General features: G+C 45.6%; 1 protein-coding gene across 4 annotated transcripts in view; it reads left to right on the top strand.

Annotated features, from left to right (window-relative positions):
• LOC128694832 (uncharacterized) overlaps nt 1–19,943 on the top strand; it is a 459,074-nt gene that overhangs the window by 201,080 nt on the left and 238,051 nt on the right. The window contains exon 1 of one of the 4 annotated variants that reach the window (XM_053785151.2): nt 1,389–1,487. The exons of the other annotated variants lie outside the window; for them this stretch is intronic. The gene's annotated coding sequence lies outside the window, so the exon portion shown is untranslated. Of the gene's footprint in view, nt 1–1,388; nt 1,488–19,943 lie in introns of those variants that run through there. 4 annotated transcript variants of the gene reach the window in all.

Below are 19,943 nucleotides of genomic sequence, written 5' to 3'. Positions count from 1 at the left end.
TCGGAATGCTGTTCTGAGGTTTGCTAGGCGCCCATATGCTGCAGCAGTTATTTGGTTGATGTGCGCTTCAGGAGATGTGCCTGGTGTTATACTCACCCCAAGATCTTTTTCCTTGAGTGAGGTTTGTAGTCTCTGACCCCCTAGACTGTGTGTGTGTGTGTGTGTGTGTGTGTGTGTGTGGGTGTGGGTGTGTGGGTGTGGGTGTGTGTGTGTGGGTGTGTATAGGTGTGTATGTGTGTATAGGTGTGTGTGTGTGTGTGTGTGTGTTTGTGTGTGTGTGTGTGTGTGTGTGTGTGTGTGTATAGGTGTGTATATGTGTGTGTACAGGTGTGTGAACAGGTATGTACAGTCGTGTGCACAGGTGTGTGTGTGTAAAAGTGTGTGTATAGGCATTTGTACAGTCATATGCATACATAGGTGTGTATACAGGTTTGTGCACAGGTGTGTTCACAGACGTGTGTACAGGTGTGTTTACATAGGTCTACAGGCGTGTATGCATATGTATACCTGGAGTATACCTGAAGATGGTTTCGGGGTCAACGCCTCCGCGGCCCGGTCTGAGACCAGGTCTCGTATGTATAGTCGTTTGTACAGGTGTGTATAGTGTGTTAACAGGTGTTTGCTAACTCATGTATACATGTTTATGTACAAGCGTGTGTATAGGTGTGTGCACATTCATGTGTAGAAGCGTATGTACAGGTGTCTGCACACTTATGTGTACAGGTGTGTGCACACTCATGTGTACAGGTGTGTGCAGGTGTGTACACACATGTATAGTGGTGTGCGTACAGGTGTGTGTACACAAATTCACCACTTCCATCACTAAGAACAGTGATATTGTGCTCATTATTAAGTATTGTTTGCTTGGGGCCGCCTCATGACACTCACTACACAATGAGTAATGGTAGGGGTGCCAGGCAAGCCTGTGGCACTAGTGATATGGGGAGGCCAGCCAACACTGTTAAAAATGCCCTCGGTGGAGCGTGATTATATGGCACTTTACAGTGAGTGATGGTCGTAGTGCCAGGCTGTGTGGGTGTCACTGCTGTTAGGGTGTGTTATTGGTACTGACAGTGGCACTGAGTGACAGTGGAACTGAAAAGCAGGGTGGCACACTGAGTGACGGCATGGCAGGCCATCTGTGACCCTGAAGACACAAGGGAGGTCAGTCAAGGTCATCTTGTAGTGTCAATCACCACCACTCAAGGTTATGTCCAGGTGTCACCTAACGAGTCCCTGCTGAGTACCACTCAGCAGGCCCTCAGTGAGTGCCACGTGACACTGGCAAATAGTGCCTTCACGTCACTCTGACTCATCACAACGCGCTACTATATTATTATTATTATTATTATTATTATTATTATTATTATTATTATTATTATTCACAGGATGATACACAGATAACCCGAACATGGGAGAGAGAGAGAAGCTTATGACGACGTTTCGGACTGACTTGGACCATTTACAAGTCACACCGTTACACAAAGGTGAGGGAGCCAGTATATATGGGAGAGGGAGACAAGGACAGGACAGGGAGAAGAAGAAAGAAGGAAGTGGAGAAGTAGAGGGAGCTAAAGCCGCAGGGGTGATATTTCTAACACAGGTACTTTTAAAACGTCTATTGTACCTGGTGGTATAAGATACCAGCGTAAGAGTAGTTAGTAGAGCAGTCCAGAGGATGAAAAATAAAGTATACAACAGATGTTAACGTCTAAGTAACCATATATTCCCATCACCAAACTTATTTACAATATGTACAATGGGTTTAACAAATATAACATGAGTGGGTTTGACGGGAGAGAGAGAGAGAGAGTGGTATAAACCTTGGTAATAGATATCGACAAATTAGTTTAGAAAGACACGTAAGCAAACACTAGGACATGTATATTAGAAATGTTTTGTCCTAGGATCTTGATCACTTCTGAAGTTATCAAGGTCCCAGGACCGAAACGTTTTCCAATAAATATGTCTTAGTGTTTCTTTACGTGTTTTTCTAAACCAGAGAGAGAGAGAGAGAGAGAGAAAGAGTATAAGTGTGAGAACTCTCACGAGCTAAAGCTCTAGATACCATACAGAGGACAGATTAATTTGTTGTTAACCGTCTGGAGGCTTGTGAGGATCTGACGCACCAGGACGACCCCGCTTGATTTATAGTAGCCTACTCTGGGCCCCCTTCCTCACTCTGACCGGTAGACCTCCAGCACAAGTAGTCACCCCACATGGGAATGGTGAACTCACCCACACAGGGGATAAACTGCCGTGGTTGAAGCTGGTTATTGATAGTATGCAGGATTGTGGTCCTGTGACACACGCCTAACAACATATTCGCCTAACAATATATTAAGCGTGTGTCACATGAAAACTGAAAGTTAGGATCAGAAGAGAAGGGTAGTTCCAATTCATCACATGAAGAGCCTTTGATTGGCACTGAGAGGTGCCTCCTTGAAGGGACAAAGAACTTTAAACGTGTGCCGCATCAGTACCTTGGGAGCTTCAAGGTTTTCTTGAAATATATGAAAGTGTTATGTGCTTGTTGAGAGTAAACTGCTCTACTGAAGCTTGAATTAGAAAATAAGATAAGTTAGTGGATACCAGGAGACCTTGTATACTAGCTTAGGTGTGTTGGTGGGGGTCGAGGACACCTTGTATACTAGCTTAGGTGTGTTGGTGGGAGTCGAGGACACCTTGTATACTAGCTTAGGTGTGTTGGTGGGGGTCGAGGACACCTTGTATACTAGCTTAGGTGTGTTGGTGGGGGTCGAGGACACCTTGTATACTAGCTTAGGTGTGTTGGTGGGAGTCGAGGACACCTTGTATACTAGCTTAGGTGTGTTGGTGGGGGTCGAGGACACCTTGTATACTAGCTTAGGTGTGTTGGTGGGGGTCGAGGACACCTTGTATACTAGCTTAGGTGTGTTGGTGGGAGTCGAGGACACCTTGTATACTAGCTTAGGTGTGTTGGTAGGAGTCGAGGACACCTTGTATACTAGCTTAGGTGTGTTGGTGGGGGTCGAGGACACCTTGTATACTAGCTTAGGTGTGTTGGTGGGAGTCGAGGACACCTTGTATACTAGCTTAGGTGTGTTGGTGGGGGTCGAGGACACCTTGTATACTAGCTTAGGTGTGTTGGTGGGAGTCGAGGACACCTTGTATACTATCTTAGGTGTGTTGGTGGGAGTCGAGGACACCTTGTATACTAGCTTAGGTGTGTTGGTGGGAGTCGAGGACACCTTGTATACTAGCTTAGGTGTGTTGGTGGGAGTCGAGGACACCTTGTATACTAGCTTAGGTGTGTTGGTTGAGGTCGAGGACACCTTGTATACTAGCTTAGTTGTGTTGGTGGGGGTCGAGGACACCATGTTTACTAGCTTAGTTGTGTTGGTGGGGGTCGAGGACACCTTGTGTACTAGCTTAGTTGTGTTGGTGGGGGTCGAGGACACCTTGTGTACTAGCTTAGGTGTGTTGGTGGGGGTCGAGGACACCTTGTGTACTAGCTTAGGTGTGTTGGTGGGGATCGAGGACACTTTGTGTACTATCTTAGTTGTGTTGGTGGGGGTCGAGGACACCTTGTATACTAGCTTAGGTGTGTTGGTGGGGGTCGAGGACACCTTGTGTACTAGCTTAGTTGTGTTGGTGGGGGTCAAGGACACCTTGTATACTAGCTTAGTTGTGTTGGTGGGGGTCGAGGACACCTTGTATACTAGTTTAGTTGTGTTGGTGGGGATCGAGGACACCATGTGTACTACTTAGTTGTGTTGGTGGGGGTCGAGGACACCTTGTGTACTAGCTTAGGTGTGTTGGTGGGGGTCGAGGACACCTTGTGTACTATCTTAGTTGTGTTGGTGGGGGTCGAGGACACCTTGTATACTAGCTTAGGTGTGTTGGTGGGGGTCGAGGACACCTTGTGTACTAGCTTAGTTGTGTTGGTGGGGGTCGAGTACACCTTGTATAGTAGCTTAGTTGTGTTGGTGGGGGTCGAGGACACCTTGTATACTAGCTTAGTTGTGTTGGTGGGGATCGAGGACACCTTGTATACTAGCTTAGTTGTGTTGGTGGGGATCGAGGACACCTTGTGTACTAGCTTAGTTGTGTTGGTGGGGGTCGAGGACACCTTGTGTACTAGCTTAGGTGTGTTGGTGGGGGTCGAGGACACCTTGTGTACCAGCTTAGGTGTGTTGGTGGGAGTCGAGGACACCTTGTATACTAGCTTAGGTGTGTTGGTGCGGGCCGAGGACACCTTGTGTACTAGCTTAGGTGTGTTGGTGGGGGTCGAGGACACCTTGTGTACTAGCTTAGTTGTGTTGGTGGGGGTCGAGGACACCTTGTGTACTAGCTTAGTTGTGTTGGTGGGGGTCAAGGACACCTTGTATACTAGCTTAGTTGTGTTGGTGGGGGTCGAGGACACCTTGTATACTAGCTTAGTTGTGTTGGTGGGGGTCGAGGACACCTTGTATACTAGCTTAGTTGTGTTGGTGGGGGTCGAGGACACCTTGTATACTAGCTTAGTTGTGTTGGTGGGGGTCGAGGACACCTTGTATACTAGCTTAGTTGTGTTGGTGGGGGTCGAGGACACCTTGTGTACTAGCTTAGGTGTGTTGGTGGGGGTCGAGACCTTGTATACTAGCTTAGGTGTGTTGGTGCGGGCCGAGGACACCTTGTGTACTAGCTTAGGTGTGTTGGTGGGGGTCGAGGACACCTTGTGTACTAGCTTAGTTGTGTTGGTGGGGATCGAGGAAACCTTGTGTACTAGCTTAGGTGTGTTGATGGGGGTCGAGGACACCTTGTATACTAGCTTAGGTGTGTTGGTGGGGGTCGAGGACACCTTGTGCACTAGCTTAGGTGTGTTGGTGAGGGTCGAGGACACCTTGTGTACTAGCTTAGTTGTGTTGGTAGAGGTCGAGGACACCTTGTGTACTAGCTTAGTTGTGTTGGTGGGGGTCGAGGACACCTTGTGTACTAGCTTAGTTGTGTTGGTGGGGGTCGAGGACACCTTGTATACTACCTTAGGTGTGTTGGTGGGGGTCGAGGACACCTTGTGTACTAGCTTAGGTGTGTTGGTGGGGGTCGAGGACACCTTGTGTACTAGCTTAGTTGTGTTGGTGGGGGTCGAGGACACCTTGTGTACTAGCTTAGTTGTGTTGGTGAGGGTCGAGGACACCTTGTGTACTAGCTTAGTTGTGTTGGTGGGGGTCGAGGACACCTTGTGTACTAGCTTAGTTGTGTTGGTGGGAGTCGAGGACACCTTGTATACTAGCTTAGGTGTCTTGGTGGGGGTCGAGAACACCTTGTGTACTAGCTTAGGTGTGTTGGTGGGGGTCGAGGACACCTTGTGTACTAGCTTAGTTGTGTTGGTGGGGGTCGAGGACACCTTGTGTACTAGCTTAGGTGTGTTGGTAGGAGTCTAGGACACCTTGTGTACTAGCTTAGTTGTGTTGGTGGGGGTCGAGGACACCTTGTGTACTAGCTTAGTTGTGTTGATGGGAGTCGAGGACACCTTGTATACTAGCTTAGGTGTGTTGGTGGGGGTCGAGGACACCTTGTATACTAGCTTGGGTGTGTTGGTGGGGGTCGATGACACCTTGTATACTAGCTTAGGTGTGTTGGTGGGGGTCGATGACACCTTGTATACTAGCTTAGGTGTGTTGGTGGGGGGTCGAGGACACCTTGTGTACTAGCTTATTTGTGTTGGTGGGAGTCGAGGACACCTTGTGTACTAGCTTAGTTGTGTTGGTGGGAGTCGAGGACACCTTGTGTACTAGCTTAGGTGTGTTGGTGGGGGTCGAGGACACCTTGTATACTAGCTTAGGTGTGTTGGTGCGGGCCGAGGACACCTTGTGTACTAGCTTAGGTGTGTTGGTGGGGGTCGAGGACACCTTGTGCACTAGCTTAGGTGTGTTGGTGAGGGTCGAGGACACCTTGTGTACTAGCTTAGTTGTGTTGGTAGAGGTCGAGGACACCTTGTGTACTAGCTTAGTTGTGTTGGTGGGGGGTCGAGGACACCTTGTATACTAGCTTAGGTGTGTTGGTGGGGGTCAAGGACACCTTGTGTACTAGCTTAGTTGTGTTGGTGGGGGTCACCTGGAGGTTACCTGGAGGTTATTCCGGGGATCAACGCCCCCGCGGCCCGGTCCACGACCAGGCCTCCCGATGGATCAGGGCCTGATCAACTAGGCTGTTACTGCTGGCCGCACGCAGTCCGACGTACGAGCCACAGCCCGGCTGATCCGGCACTGACTTTAGGTATCTGTCCAGCTCTCTCTTGAAGGCAGCCAGGGGTTTATTGGTAATTCCCCTAATGCTTGATGGGAGGCTGTTGAACAGTTTTGGGCCCCGGACACTTATGGTGTTTTCTCTTAGTGTACCAATGGCGCCCCTACTTTTTATTGGCGGCATTTTGCATCGCCTGCCCAGTCTTTTACTTTCGTAGGGAGTGATTTCTGTGTGCAGATTTGGGACCATTCCTTCCAAGATTTTCCAAGTGTAGATTATGATATATCTCTCCCTCCTGCGTTCCAACGAGTACAAGTCAAGTGCTTTCAAGCGTTCCCAGTAGTTAAGGTGCTTGACAGAACTTATACCTGCAGTAAAGGATCTCTGTACACTCTCTAGATCTGCGATTTCACCTGCTTTGTATGGAGATGTTAATGTACAGCAGTATTCCAGCCTAGAGAGAACAAGTGATTTGAAAAGGATCATCATGGGCTTGGCATCTCTCGTTTTGAAAGTTCTCATTATCCATCCTATCATTTTCTTTGCACGTGCGATCGTGGCACTGTTGTGATCCTTGAAAGTGAGATCCTCAGACATTACTACTCCCAGGTCCCTTACATTATTTTTCCGCTCTATTGTATGGCCGGAGTCAGTAGTATACTCTGTTCTAGTTATTATCTCCTCCAGTTTTCCATAACGGAGTAGTTGGAATTTGTCCTCATTGAACATCATATTGTTTACCGTGGCCCACTGGAAAACTTTGTTTATATCTTCTTGGAGGTTAACCGCGTCCTCAGCAGATGACAGCCTCATGCAGATCCTAGTATCATCCGCAAAGGATGATACGGTGCTGTGGTGTATATCTCTGTTTATGTCTGATATGAGGATAAGGAATAAGATGGGGGCGAGTACTGTGCCTTGTGGAACAGAGCTCTTCACTATGGCAGCCTCCGATTTAACTCTGTTGACCACTACTCTTTGTGTTCGATTTGTTAGGAAGTTGAAGATCCATCTCCCCACTTTCCCAGTTATTCCTTTAGCACGTATTTTATGGGCTATTACGCCATGATCGCATTTGTCAAATGCTTTTGCAAAGTCTGTGTATATTACATCTGCATTCTGATTTTCTTCCAGTGCATCCAAGGCCATGTCGAGGACACCTTGTGTTCTAACTTAGTTGTGTTGATGGGGGTCGAGGACACCTTGTATACTAGCTTAGGTGTGTTGGTGGGGGTCGAGGACACCTTGTGTACTAGCTTAGTTGTGTTGATGGGAGTCGAGGACACCTTGTGTACTAGCTTAGTTATGTTGGTGGGAGTCGAGGACACCTTGTGTACTAGCTTAGGTGTGTTGGTGGGGGTCGAGGACACCTTGTGTACTAGCTTAGGTGTGTTGGTGGGAGTCGAGGACACCTTGTGTACTAGCTTAGGTGTGTTGGTGGGGGTCGAGGACACCTTGTGTACTAGCTTAGGTGTGTTGGTGGGAGTCGAGGACACCTTGTGTACTAGCTTAGGTGTGTTGGTGGGAGTCGAGGACACCTTGTGTACATAAGAACATAAGAAAGGAGGAACACTGCAGGAGGCCTGCTGGCCCATACTAGGCAGGTCCTTTACAATTCATCCCACTAACAAAACATTTACCCAACCCAATTTTCAATGCTACCCAAGAAATAAGCTCTGATGTGAAAGTCCCACTCAAATCCAACCCTTCCCACTCATGTACTTATCCAACCTAGATTTGAAACTACCCAAAGTCCTAGCCTCAATAACCCAACTAGGTAGACTGTTCCACTCATCAACTACCCTATTTCCAAACCAATACTTTCCTATGTCCTTTCTAAATCTAAACTTATCTAATTTAAATCCATTACTGCGGGTTCTCTCTTGGAGAGACATCCTCAAGACCTTATTAATATCCCCTTTATTAATACCTATCTTCCACTTATACACTTCGATCAGGTCTCCCCTCATTCTTCGTCTAACAAGTGAATGTAACTTAAGAGTCTTCAATCTTTCTTCATAAGGAAGATTTCTGATGCTATGTATTAATTTAGTCATCCTACGCTGAATGTTTTCTAACGAATTTATGTCCATTTTGTAATACGGAGACCAGAACTGAGCTGCATAATCAAGGTGAGGCCTTACTAATGATGTATAAAGCTGCAGTATGACCTCTGGACTTCTGTTGCTTACACTTCTTGATATAAATCCCAGTAATCTATTTGCCTTATTACGTACGCTTAGGCATTGCTGTCTTGGTTTAAGGTTGCTGCTCACCATAACCCCCAAGTCCTTTTCGCAATCTGTATGGCTAAGTTCTACATCATTTAATTTATAAGTACTAGGGTTATGGGCACTCCCAAGCTTCAGAACCTTGCACTTATCTACATTGAACTGCATCTGCCACTTTTCTGACCAAGAATAGAGTTTGTTTAAGTCCTCCTGAAGTTCCCTAACATCTACGTTTGAATCAATTATCCTACCTATCTTTGTGTCATCGGCGAATTTGCTCATATCACTAGTAATTCCCTCATCAAGATCATTGATATATATTATAAACAACAACGGGCCCAAGACTGATCCCTGTGGAACGCCACTTGTTACAGATCCCCACTCGGATTTAACCCCATTTATGGACACTCTCTGCTTCCTGTCAGTGAGCCATGACTCGATCCACGAGAGCACTTTTCCCCCAATGCCATGGGCTGCCACTTTCTTTAACAGTCTATGGTGCGGAACTCTATCAAAAGCCTTACTAAAATCTAAGTAAATAATATCAAATTCTTTATTGTGGTCAACAGCCTCAAAAGCTTTACTGAAGAAAGTTAATAAATTAGTTAGACAAGACCGGCCTCTTGTGAATCCATGCTGAGTATCATTAATCAAGCTATGCTTATCGAGATGGCTTCTTATAATCTCAGCTATAATTGACTCTAGTAATTTGCCTACAATTGAGGTCAGGCTTATTGGGCGGTAATTTGACGGTAACGACTTGTCCCCTGTTTTAAAAATAGGAGTTACATTAGCCATCTTCCACATATCAGACACTACACCTGTTTGAAGAGATAAATTAAAAATATTAGTTAATGGTTCACAGAGTTCCATTTTGCATTCCTTAAGAACCCTTGAAAAAACCTCATCAGGACCCGGCGACTTATTTTGCTTCAGTCTGTCTATCTGCCTCACAACCATCTCACTAGTGACTGTGATGTTACATAATTTATCTTCTTCTAGCCCACTGTAAAAATTAATTACTGGAATATTGTTAGTGTCTTCCTGTGTAAAAACTGAGAGAAAATAATTATTTAAAATCAAGCACATTTCATTCTCATTGTCAGTAAGGTGCCCATAGTTATTTTTAAGGGGACCTATCTTATCTCTAACTTTTGTTCTATAGACCTGGAAAAAACTTTTTGGGTTAGTTTTAGAATCCCTAGCAACTTTAATTTCATAGTCCCTTTTAGCTTTTCTTATCCCCTTTTTAATGTCCCTCTTAATGTCAATATACTGATTCATAAGATGACCCTCACCTCTTTTGATACGCCTATAAATTCCTTTCTTATGCCCTAGTAGATATTTGAGCCTATTATTCATCCATTTTGGGTCATTTCTATTTGATCTAATTTCTTTATATGGGATAAACGCTCTTTGAGCAGCATGTATAGTGTTCAGAAAACTGTCATATTGATAGCTCTCTTCGTTACCCCAGTCAACAGATGATAAGTGTTCTTTAAGCCCATCGTAATCTGCTAAGCGAAAATCTGGGACTGTTACTGAGTTATCGCTACTATCGTACTTCCATTCAATGCTAAATGTAATTGATTTGTGGTCGCTAGCACCCAGTTCCTCTGAAATTTCTAAATTATTAACAAGGGATTCATTGTTTGCCATAACTAAGTCAAGCAGGTTATTTCCCCTTGTAGGTTCTGTCACAAACTGCTTCAAAAAACAATCCTGAAATACTTCTAAGAAGTCGTACGATTCTAAATTCCCAGTCAAGAAATTCCAATCAACATGACTAAAGTTAAAGTCTCCTAGAATTACTACATTATCGTGCCTTGTGGCCTTAACAATTTCCTCCCATAGTAGTTTCCCTTGGTCCCTATCTAAGTTAGGGGGACGGTATATCACTCCTAAAATCAGTTTTTCATGCCCCTCTGAAAATTCTATCCAAACAGACTCTGTATGTGTTACTTCAGACTTAATACCCGTTTTTATGCAACAGTTCAAGCGATCTCGGACGTACAATGCCACCCCACCCCCCCTCCCAATACTTCTATCTTCTTGGAACAATTTAAAACCCTGAATATGACATTCCGCAGGCATGTCCCGACTTTTTGAATTAAACCACGTCTCAGTTAAGGCAAATACATCAATGTTACCTACACTAGCAACTAATCTCAACTCGTCCATCTTATTCCTAGCACTACGGCAATTAGCATAATAAACATTGAAAGACTCTCCTTTCTCTTTACCCTTCCTGCTCATTTCTATTTTTCTACTAAACCTATTACCGTCTTTATCACCCAAGGTCCCTGGCTTTTCAATATCTATCTCGTTCTTATTATTACTAGTTCCCCTAGAACTCGTAATATTACTACACTGGGACTTCACTGTTTTCCTGCCAAAACCCATACCACTAACTATTCCTAGTTTAAAGTCCTAACTGCTCCCTCCACTGCAGTTGCCAGTGCTCCCACCCCACACCTAGATAAGTGAACCCCATCCCTAGCATACATGTCATTTCTGCCATAGAAGAGGTCCCAGTTGTCAATGAATGTTACCGCATTTTCCTTACAGTATTTGGAAAATGCGGTAACATTCATTGACAACTGGGACCTCTTCTATGGCAGAAATGACATGTATGCTAGGGATGGGGTTCACTTATCTAGCTTAGGTGTGTTGGTGGGGGTCGAGGACACCTTGTGTACTAGCTTAGGTGTGTTGGTGGGGGTCGAAGACACCTTGTGTACTAGCTTAGGTGTGTTGGTAGGAGTCTAGGACACCTTGTGTACTAGCTTAGTTGTGTTGGTGGGGGTCGAGGACACCTTGTGTACTAGCTTAGGTGTGTTGGTGGGAGTCTAGGACACCTTGTGTACTAGCTTAGTTGTGTTGGTGGGGGTCGAGGACTCCTTGTGTACTAGCTTAGTTGTGTTGGTGGGGGTCGAGAACACCTTGTGTACTAGCTTAGGTGTGTTGGTGGGAGTCTAGGAAACCTTGTGTACTAGCTTAGTTGTGTTGGTGGGGGTCGAGGACTCCGTGTGTACTAGCTTAGTTGTGTTGGTGGGGGTCGAGGACACCTTGTGTACTAGCTCAGTTGTGTTGGTGGGGGTCGAGGACACCTTGTGTACTAGCTTAGTTGTGTTGGTGGGGGTCGAGACGCTCTTACCTCGTATGTCACACCAAATTCCATCGCAGCAGTTAATTTACCCACGTAAGTCTTTGTTGAGTAATGGGGTTTAAACTCTATTAACTACACGAGGGTTATTAAGTCTGTGCAACCTGTTCACCACCAGTCAAGAATACTTTAATATCTAAAATAAGAATTAAATTCTCAGCGTATATACAGTGAGAGTCATACACCTCACAGTGTATATGACGAGGAGCTCAGTACTGTATGGCAGAACGAGTTAACTTTGTATTATACGAAGGAAATCTCATAGTTACCTTCGTAGTTTCATACTTCTCCACACTTACCGTCATCTATCATCAGGATCTGTGAAAAAAGAGCCACAGTTCTTGTAGAAATGCAGAAAGACAAACATTGTAATTACTTATAAGTTAAAATCTAAGAGACTAAGAGAGTAGCAAGATAGCGAAGAAGAGGCTTATATACTGCAGACAGGTGAGGTGAAGCACTTATAGGCGGCGTCATCTTGGACAAATCACAGGTTGGAAATTGGTCATGTCTGTAGGTTAGGCATGCGTAGAATTTCGTGTATCAAGATCCCAAGATGTTGCTGTGTCTGACAGTAATGTAGATAAATGGTTCAGAGAACCGACAAGTTGATAAATTAAGACACATGTGCAACACCTGGTTATCTTAATTAAGGAAACGTTTTACCACACAGTGGCTTCATCAGTCCAATACAAAGGAGAATGGTGAAGATCAGGGGTTTGAGGTAATCAGTCCCTTAGCCTGGAGTCGATTACATCGATTCCTTTGTATTGGACTGATGAAGCCACTGTGTGACGAAACGTTTCCTCAACAAAGATCGCAAGTGTTGCACATGTGTCTAATTTATCAACTTGTCAGTTCTCTGAAGCATTTATCTACAGCGATGTAACACACGAGTGTGTTACCTTGAACAGTAATGTTGAGTCAATAGTGATCCAGGTTAGGTCAGGTAACGTTCGTCAGGAAACAGGACAAGTGTTTCCTAACGCGGGTCTTAGTCATATAATGACCCACAGCTGGAGCTTTTGGTCATCTGACCGAGGCCTTCCACTGGCTTGCCCCTCCACTTCTTTAAAAATTATGGTTATAATTATAACCAGCTACACGCACACACAGCCACCTTGACTACTTTTATACCTTTGAAGAGTCTCGAGAGTTTTAATACTCCCGGACCCCGGCCATGGGCCAGGCTCGTCTGGTGCTTGCCTGATCAACCAGGCTGTTGCTGCTGGAGGCCCGCTGCCCCACATAAGGCAAAATTTATACCTGGATGACATGACCATTTTAATATACACAGTGGAACTACCGAAATGTAGCTGTCGTGCCGAATAGCAGCGCTCTTCTTGCCGAATAAGGCAAGCGACAATTGGTGTATGCAATAATTTCGCAAAAATCATTCTGAATCTAACGAAAAAATATATTTAATTGTGTTTGTTTATTATTAAATTACTTTAAATTTATCTAAAATATATTTAGTTGATTTAGGCTAAATTAAGTTGCGCTTGTTATAATAAGGTTAGGTAAGTTTTCTAAGGTTCTTTTGGTACAAAATTATTACTTTTACATTAACATAAATGAAAAAAAATGTATCTTTAAATGTATAAGAGAATTTTTTTAGAAAGGACTTAATTTTAAATGAGTTCTTGCTAATTGACTAATTTTACCTATTCGGCACGACATAAGTCTTATGCTCAAGTTGAAAATACCTGGTATACGGGGTGTGTTGCCACAGTGTATTGTTGGGTCACTTGTAGCTCAACACTTGTTAATTAAGGTAACACATTCGTGTGTTGCGTCACTATTCTTTTACTATCCTTTATCTGAAGTTATTATAAATGATAATAATGTGTGTTGTGTTTTATTACCAGAATTATAATTCTTCACAGGTGCTGATGATGGTAATTATTTCATCCAAACATCAATAATAAAAATATTTTATCAGAAAAATGTCTTTGCTGCCACTTTATTTATATTATTTATCTGTAAATAACATTTTTTAAATTGGCTAAACAGACGTAATATACTTCTGACGTTCTCACTCATTATTAACAATGTCAGAAATATTGTTTTCTGGTATTATAGCAGCATAATGTTTCAGTAGAGAGTGTTGAAACTTCTTTCGTGGTGTATGAGTGGTAGTCACATACTGATTGCTTCCCCATTTCTCAAGCGTTGTATGGCCCTTATGGGTTTACCGCGTCCCCTGACTTACAATATACATGATGTAATAAGCCAGGTACGTCCTCAGATGGCAGTAACCAAACACAGTGTACATCATACATTATAATGTATAGTGTATACATTATAATGTATACCTTATAATGCATATACATTAATGTATGGATCATATACATTGTATTTGATGTGTATATTATAATGTATATATTTAGTGTTATCCCCTTTTTTTCACTTTGAAATATGGTTTAAACTTTTGGGAATTGTTCTCTCTCTCTCTCTCTCTCTCTCTCTCTCTCTCTCTCTCTCTCTCTCTCTCTCTCTCTCTCTCTCTCTCTCTCTCTCTCTCTCTCTCTCCCCTTTCCCTTTTTCTCTTCCTTTCCCTTTCTCTCTCTCTTCCCCCCCCCTTTTTTTTTTAACACAGGGTTTGACAAGATAAGGTTAAGGATCCCTAGCCATATTGACAAACTATTTACAGGTTAAGGATTCCTAACTTTACTGACAAGCTAAGAGCTTTTACCTACATCAGCTCATTTGAAAGCATTTATATTGTTATAAAACATACAAATATTTTTATTGTTATGAAACATGCAAGTATGGATTAAGTTGGAGCCATCTGTAGGCCAGCATTTTCATTTGATCAACTGACTTTATCTCGTTGACATAATAATGCTGTACGAATGAGTTCCATACTCGAGTCATCCTGGGGATAAATGATCTCAGATGAAGTGATGTTCTGGAGAAGGGTACAGCCAGAGTGAAGTTGCTGCTTTTTGCCCGTCTTGTGGTATAGAAGCTTGCTTCACGCTGTCCTCGAAGTGGACCCAATTGTGGTACTTTGACAATAATGGCCTTGTACTTAACAGTAAGGCCACTCACATCCCTCCTGTGTTGAAGGCTCTGCTGAAATGACAGATCTATCCAGGATGGGTCCAGGCGAGCGACGAGACGTCATCCTCGGTTCTCTACTCTGTCAAGCAGTCGCAGATGAGGGGGGGGGGGGCAGGCAAACAAAGAAAGTGGAGCAAACACAAGGTGTGAGCGTACTTGTGTCTCATACAGAATCTTGCAAACCTACTGTCAAGCAGATGCGAGATACGGCGAAGTGCTGTAAGCTTCCTGGCTGCCTTGTTTGGAAGATTTACAACGTGGTTCTTCTTGGTCAGTTTGGCATCAAATTTCACCCCAAGGATATCAACTTCTTCCCCAGGTACCAACACCCTCCCATTCATACTTCCTACTACACCTGCATTGCCATCATGCCATCATGGTGCCTAGAGACCATCATCATTTGTGTTTTCTCATGTGCAAATGTTACTTCACATCGATTTCCCCAAGCTGATGTAGCTCTTAGCTGGTGATTGATGTAGCTTAGAGCTACATCAGTCACCAGAATGTGAGAGTACAGTCGTCTGCATATGCCTGGGATTCTGGGATGAGATGAAGATCATTGAAGTACACATTCCATAACAATGGTAACAGCACACTTCCTTGTGGAACACTTGCCCCAATAGGATGTCTTACAGATTCTCTTCCATTGAGAACGACCCTTAGAGATCTACCATGAAGGTAATCACTGAGGAGACATAGCGTAGAGCCTGCAATTCCCAGTACTTGCAGTTTTGCTAAGAGGTCCTGGTGCCACACTCGGTCGAATGCGCCAGCAATGTCCAGTGCTACCACACAGCTGACTTTGGATTCATCCAGTAACTGTTGCCATTTAGTGGAGAGGTTTAACAACAGATCAGCAGCAGTGTAACCTTTCCTGAAGCCATATTGACAGTCACAAAGTAGTGAGCGGTAGTCAAAAAACTGTGATTTGTCTTGAGATTATTGTCTCAAGGATCTTGCCTGTGATTGACAGGAGTGACACTGGTCTGTAGTTGCTGATTTCTGCTCTGCTCTTTTTTTGTGAACAGGGACTACATTTGCCTCTTTCCACAGAGAAGGCCATTTACACTGTTCTAGGCAGTGCTGAAAGATGCGAGTTAGAGGTGGTACTAGCTGGTCTGCACATCTCAGCAATCTTGGGCTCTACTTGTCTGGGCCCACAGCCTTTCCTTGGTCAAGCGATTTAAGAAGGAAAAGCACCTCCTAGTGCCTTATTGTCACCACTAGCAGTTTTGACACAGTTCTTGCAGCTAGCCAAGGAGGGTCGCTTGTTGGATCAGGAACTTGCATTTTGGTAGCAAAGTGCTCGGCAAAGAGGTCCGCTTTCTCTTGACTAGTAGTAGTGGTGGTCCCATCCTTTCTCTCTCTCTCTCTCTCTCTCTCTCTCTCTCTCTCTCTCTCTCTCTCTCTCTCTCTCTCTCTCTCTCTCTCTCTCTCTCTCTTTTACACAGGGTTTGACAATGTTAGGTTAAGGATCCCTAGCTTTATTGACAAGATGTTTACAAGTTAAGGATTCCTAACTTTATTGACAAGCTAAGAGCTGTTACCTACATCACCTCATTTGAAAGCATTTAGTTGTTATGAAACATACAAGTAAGGAACAGGATGAAGTTGGAGCCATCTGTGGGCCAGCATTTTCATTTGATCAACTGACTTTTATCTCGTTGACATCATAATGCTGTACGAATGTGTTTCATACTCAAGTCATCCTGGGGATAAATGATCTCACATGCAGTGATATTCTGGAGAAGGGTACAGCCAGAGTGAAGTTGCTGCTTTCTAGCCATCTTGTGATATAGAAGCTTGCTTCTCGCTGTCCTCGAAGTGGAGCCAAGTGTGGTACTTTGACAATGTTGGCCTTGTACATAACAGTAAGGCAGCCCACATCTCTCCTGTGTTGAAGGCTCTGCTGAAATAACAGATCTATCCATGATAGGTCCAAGCGAGAGATGAGACGTCTTTCTCTGTTCTCTACTCTGTCAAGCAGTCGCAGATGAGGGGGGGGGGGAGGCAAAACAAGAAAGTGGAGCATACTTAAGGTATGAGCGTACTTTTGCCTCATACAGAATCTTGCAACCCCTACTGTCAAGCAGATGCGAGATACGGCAAAGTGCCATAAGCTTCCTGGCTGTCTTGTTTGCAAGATTTACAACATGGTTCTTCATGGTCAGTTTGGAGCTAAATTTCACCCCAAGGATATCAACTTCTTCCCCAGGTACCAGCACCCTCCCATTCTATCTCTCTGTCATTCTGTCTCTGTCTGTCTGTCTGTCTGTCTGTCTGTCTCTCTCTCTCTCTCTCTCTCTCTCTCTCTCTCTCTCTCTCTCTCTCGATTTTTTTTTTTTTTTTTTTTTACACAGGGTTTGACAGGTTAAGGATCCCTAGCTTTATTGACAGCTATTTACAGGTTAAGGATTCCTAACTTTATTGGCAAGCTAAGAGCTGTTACCTACATCAGCTCATTTGAAAGCATTTTTATTGTTATGAGACATACAAGTAGGAAACAGGATGAAGTTGGAGCCATCTGTGGGCCAGCATTTTCATTTGATCAACTGACTTTATCTCGTTGACATCATTATGCTGTACGAATGTGTTCCATACTCGAGTCATCCTGGGTATGTATGATCTCAGATGGAGTGATGTTCTGGAGAAGGGTACAGCCAGAGTGAAGTTGCTGCTTTCTGCCCATCTTGTGGCATAAAAGCTTGTTTCACGCTGTCCTCGAAGTGGATCCAAGTGTGGTATTTTGACAATATTGGCCTGGTACATAACAGTAAGGCCACCCACATCCCTCCTGTGTTGAAGGCTCTGCTGAAATGACAGATCTATCCAGGATGGGTCCAGGCGAGAGATGAGACGTCTTGCTCTGTTCTCTATTCTGTCAAGCAGTCGCAGATGAGGGGGGGGGCAGGCAAACCAAGAAAGTGGAGCATACTCAAGGTGCGAGCGTACTTGTGCCTCGTACAGGATCCTGCAACCCCTACTGTCAAGCAGATGCGAGATACGGCGAAGTGCTGTAAGCTTCCTGGCTGCCTTGTTTGCAAGATTTACAACATGGTTCTTCATGGTTAGTTTGGAGTCAAATTTCACCCCAAGGATATCAACTTCTCTCTCTCTCTCTCTCTCTCTCTCTCTCTCTCTCTCTCTCTCTCTCTCTCTCTCTCTCTCTCTCTCTCTCTCTCTCTCTCTCTCTCTCTCTCTCTCTCCCTCGCTCTCGCTCTCGCTCTCTCGCTCTCTCGCTCTCTCTCTTTTCGTGGTATAGCTTGTGTTCCTCAAAAGGGGAAATCATTCTGCTTCTGCGTCATCCGTCTTCTGTGTACGTCACTGGTGGAGATACAGTGGTGGAGATACAGCGTTGGAGATAGTGGTGGAGATACAGTGATGGAGATAGTGGTGGAGATACAGTGTTGGAGATAGTGGTGGAGATACAGTGCTGAAGATATAATTGATAAATAAGACACATGTGCAGAAACTTTGGTATCTTCAATTAGGAAACGTTTCGCCACACAGTGGCTTCATCAGTCCAATACGAAGGAGAATGATGAAGATCAAAAGGAGTTTGAGGTAATCAGTCCCTCAGCCTGGAGTCGATGTAATCAGTCCATCAACAAAGTTACCCAAGAGTTGCACATGTGTCTAATTTATCAACTTGTCGGTTCTCTGAGCCATTTATCTACATGAAGATGCAATGGTGGAGATAGTGGTGTAGATAGGTTGATGGAGATAGGTTGGTGGAGATAGGTTGATGGAGATAGGTTGGTGGAGATATAATAGAGGAGTGTAGCGGAGGTGAGTGTGTCTGGTATAAATAAAAGGGAGGTGAGAGAGCAAGCATTCCTGTTGTTTGGCACCGGTCCAGAGGTCGCTAGTCTGGCCCTGGACAACTACTGGTCGCTAGCTTGGCCCTGGACCACTACTGCTCGCTTGTCTGGCCCTGGACCACCACTGCTCGCTAGTCTGGCCCTGGACAACTACTGGTCGCTAGCTTGGCCCTGGACCACTACTGTTCGCTTGTCTGGCCCTGGACCACCACTGCTCGCTAGTCTGGCCCTGGACAACTACTGGTCGCTAGCTTGGCCCTGGACCACTACTGCTCGCTTGTCTGGCCCTGGACCACCACTGCTCGCTAGTCTGGCTCTGGACCACTACTGATCGCTAGTCTGGCCCTGGACCACTACTGCTCGCTAGTCTGGCTCTGGACCACTACTGCTCGCTAGCCTGGCCCTGGACCACTACTGCTCAGTAGTCTGGCCCTGGACCACTACTGCTCGCTAGTCTGGCCCTGGACCACTACTGCTCGCTAGTCTGGCCCTGGACCACCACTGCTCGCTAGTGTGGCCCTGGACAACTACTGGTCGCTAGCTTGGCCCTGGACCACTACTGCTCAGTACTCTGGCCCTGGACCACCACTGCTCGCTAGTCTGGCCCTGGAGAACTACTGGTCGCTAGCTTGGCCCTGGACCACTACTGCTCGCTAGTCTGGCCCTGGACCACCACTGCTCGCTAGTCTGGCTCTGGACCACTACTGCTCGCTAGTCTGGCCATGGAGAACTACTGGTCGCTAGCTTGGCCCTGGACCACTACTGCTCGCTAGTCTGGCCCTGGACCACCACTGCTCGCTAGTCTGGCCCTGGAGAACTACTGGTCGCTAGCTTGGCCCTGGACCACTACTGCTCGCTAGTCTGGCCCCGGACCACCACTGCTCGCTAGTCTGGCTCTGGACCACTACTGCTCGCTAGTCTGGCCCTGGACCACCACTGCTCGCTAGTCTGGCCCTAGACCACTACTGCTCGCTAGTCTGGCTCTGGACCACTACTGCTCGCTAGTCTGGCCCTGGACCACCACTGCTCGCTAGTCTGGCCCTGGACCACCACTGCTCGCTAGTCTGGCCCTGGACCACCACTGCTCGCTAGTCTGGCCCTGGACCACCACTGCTCGCTAGTCTGGCCCTGGACCACTACTGCTCGCTAGTCTGGCCCTGGACCACCACTGCTCGCTAGTCTGGCCCTGGACCACCACTGCTCGCTAGTCTGGCCCTGGACCACCACTGCTCGCTAGTCTGGCCCTGGACCACCACTGCTCGCTAGTCTGGCCCTGGACCACCACTGCTCGCTAGTCTGGCCCGGGACCACCACTGCTCGCTAGTCTGGCCCTGGACAACTACTGGTCGCTAGCTTGGCCCTGGACCACTGCTGCTCGCTAGTCTGTCCCTGGACCACCACTGCTCGCTAGTCTGGCCCTGGACCACCACTGCTAGCTAGTCTGGCTTT

Source organism: Cherax quadricarinatus, chromosome 45 (genome assembly GCF_038502225.1).
Source record: "Cherax quadricarinatus isolate ZL_2023a chromosome 45, ASM3850222v1, whole genome shotgun sequence".
NCBI classification, from domain to species: Eukaryota; Metazoa; Arthropoda; class Malacostraca; order Decapoda; family Parastacidae; genus Cherax; species Cherax quadricarinatus.
The sequence above is the reverse complement of the archived record's forward strand: the minus strand, read 5'-3'. Positions and strand labels throughout refer to the sequence as shown.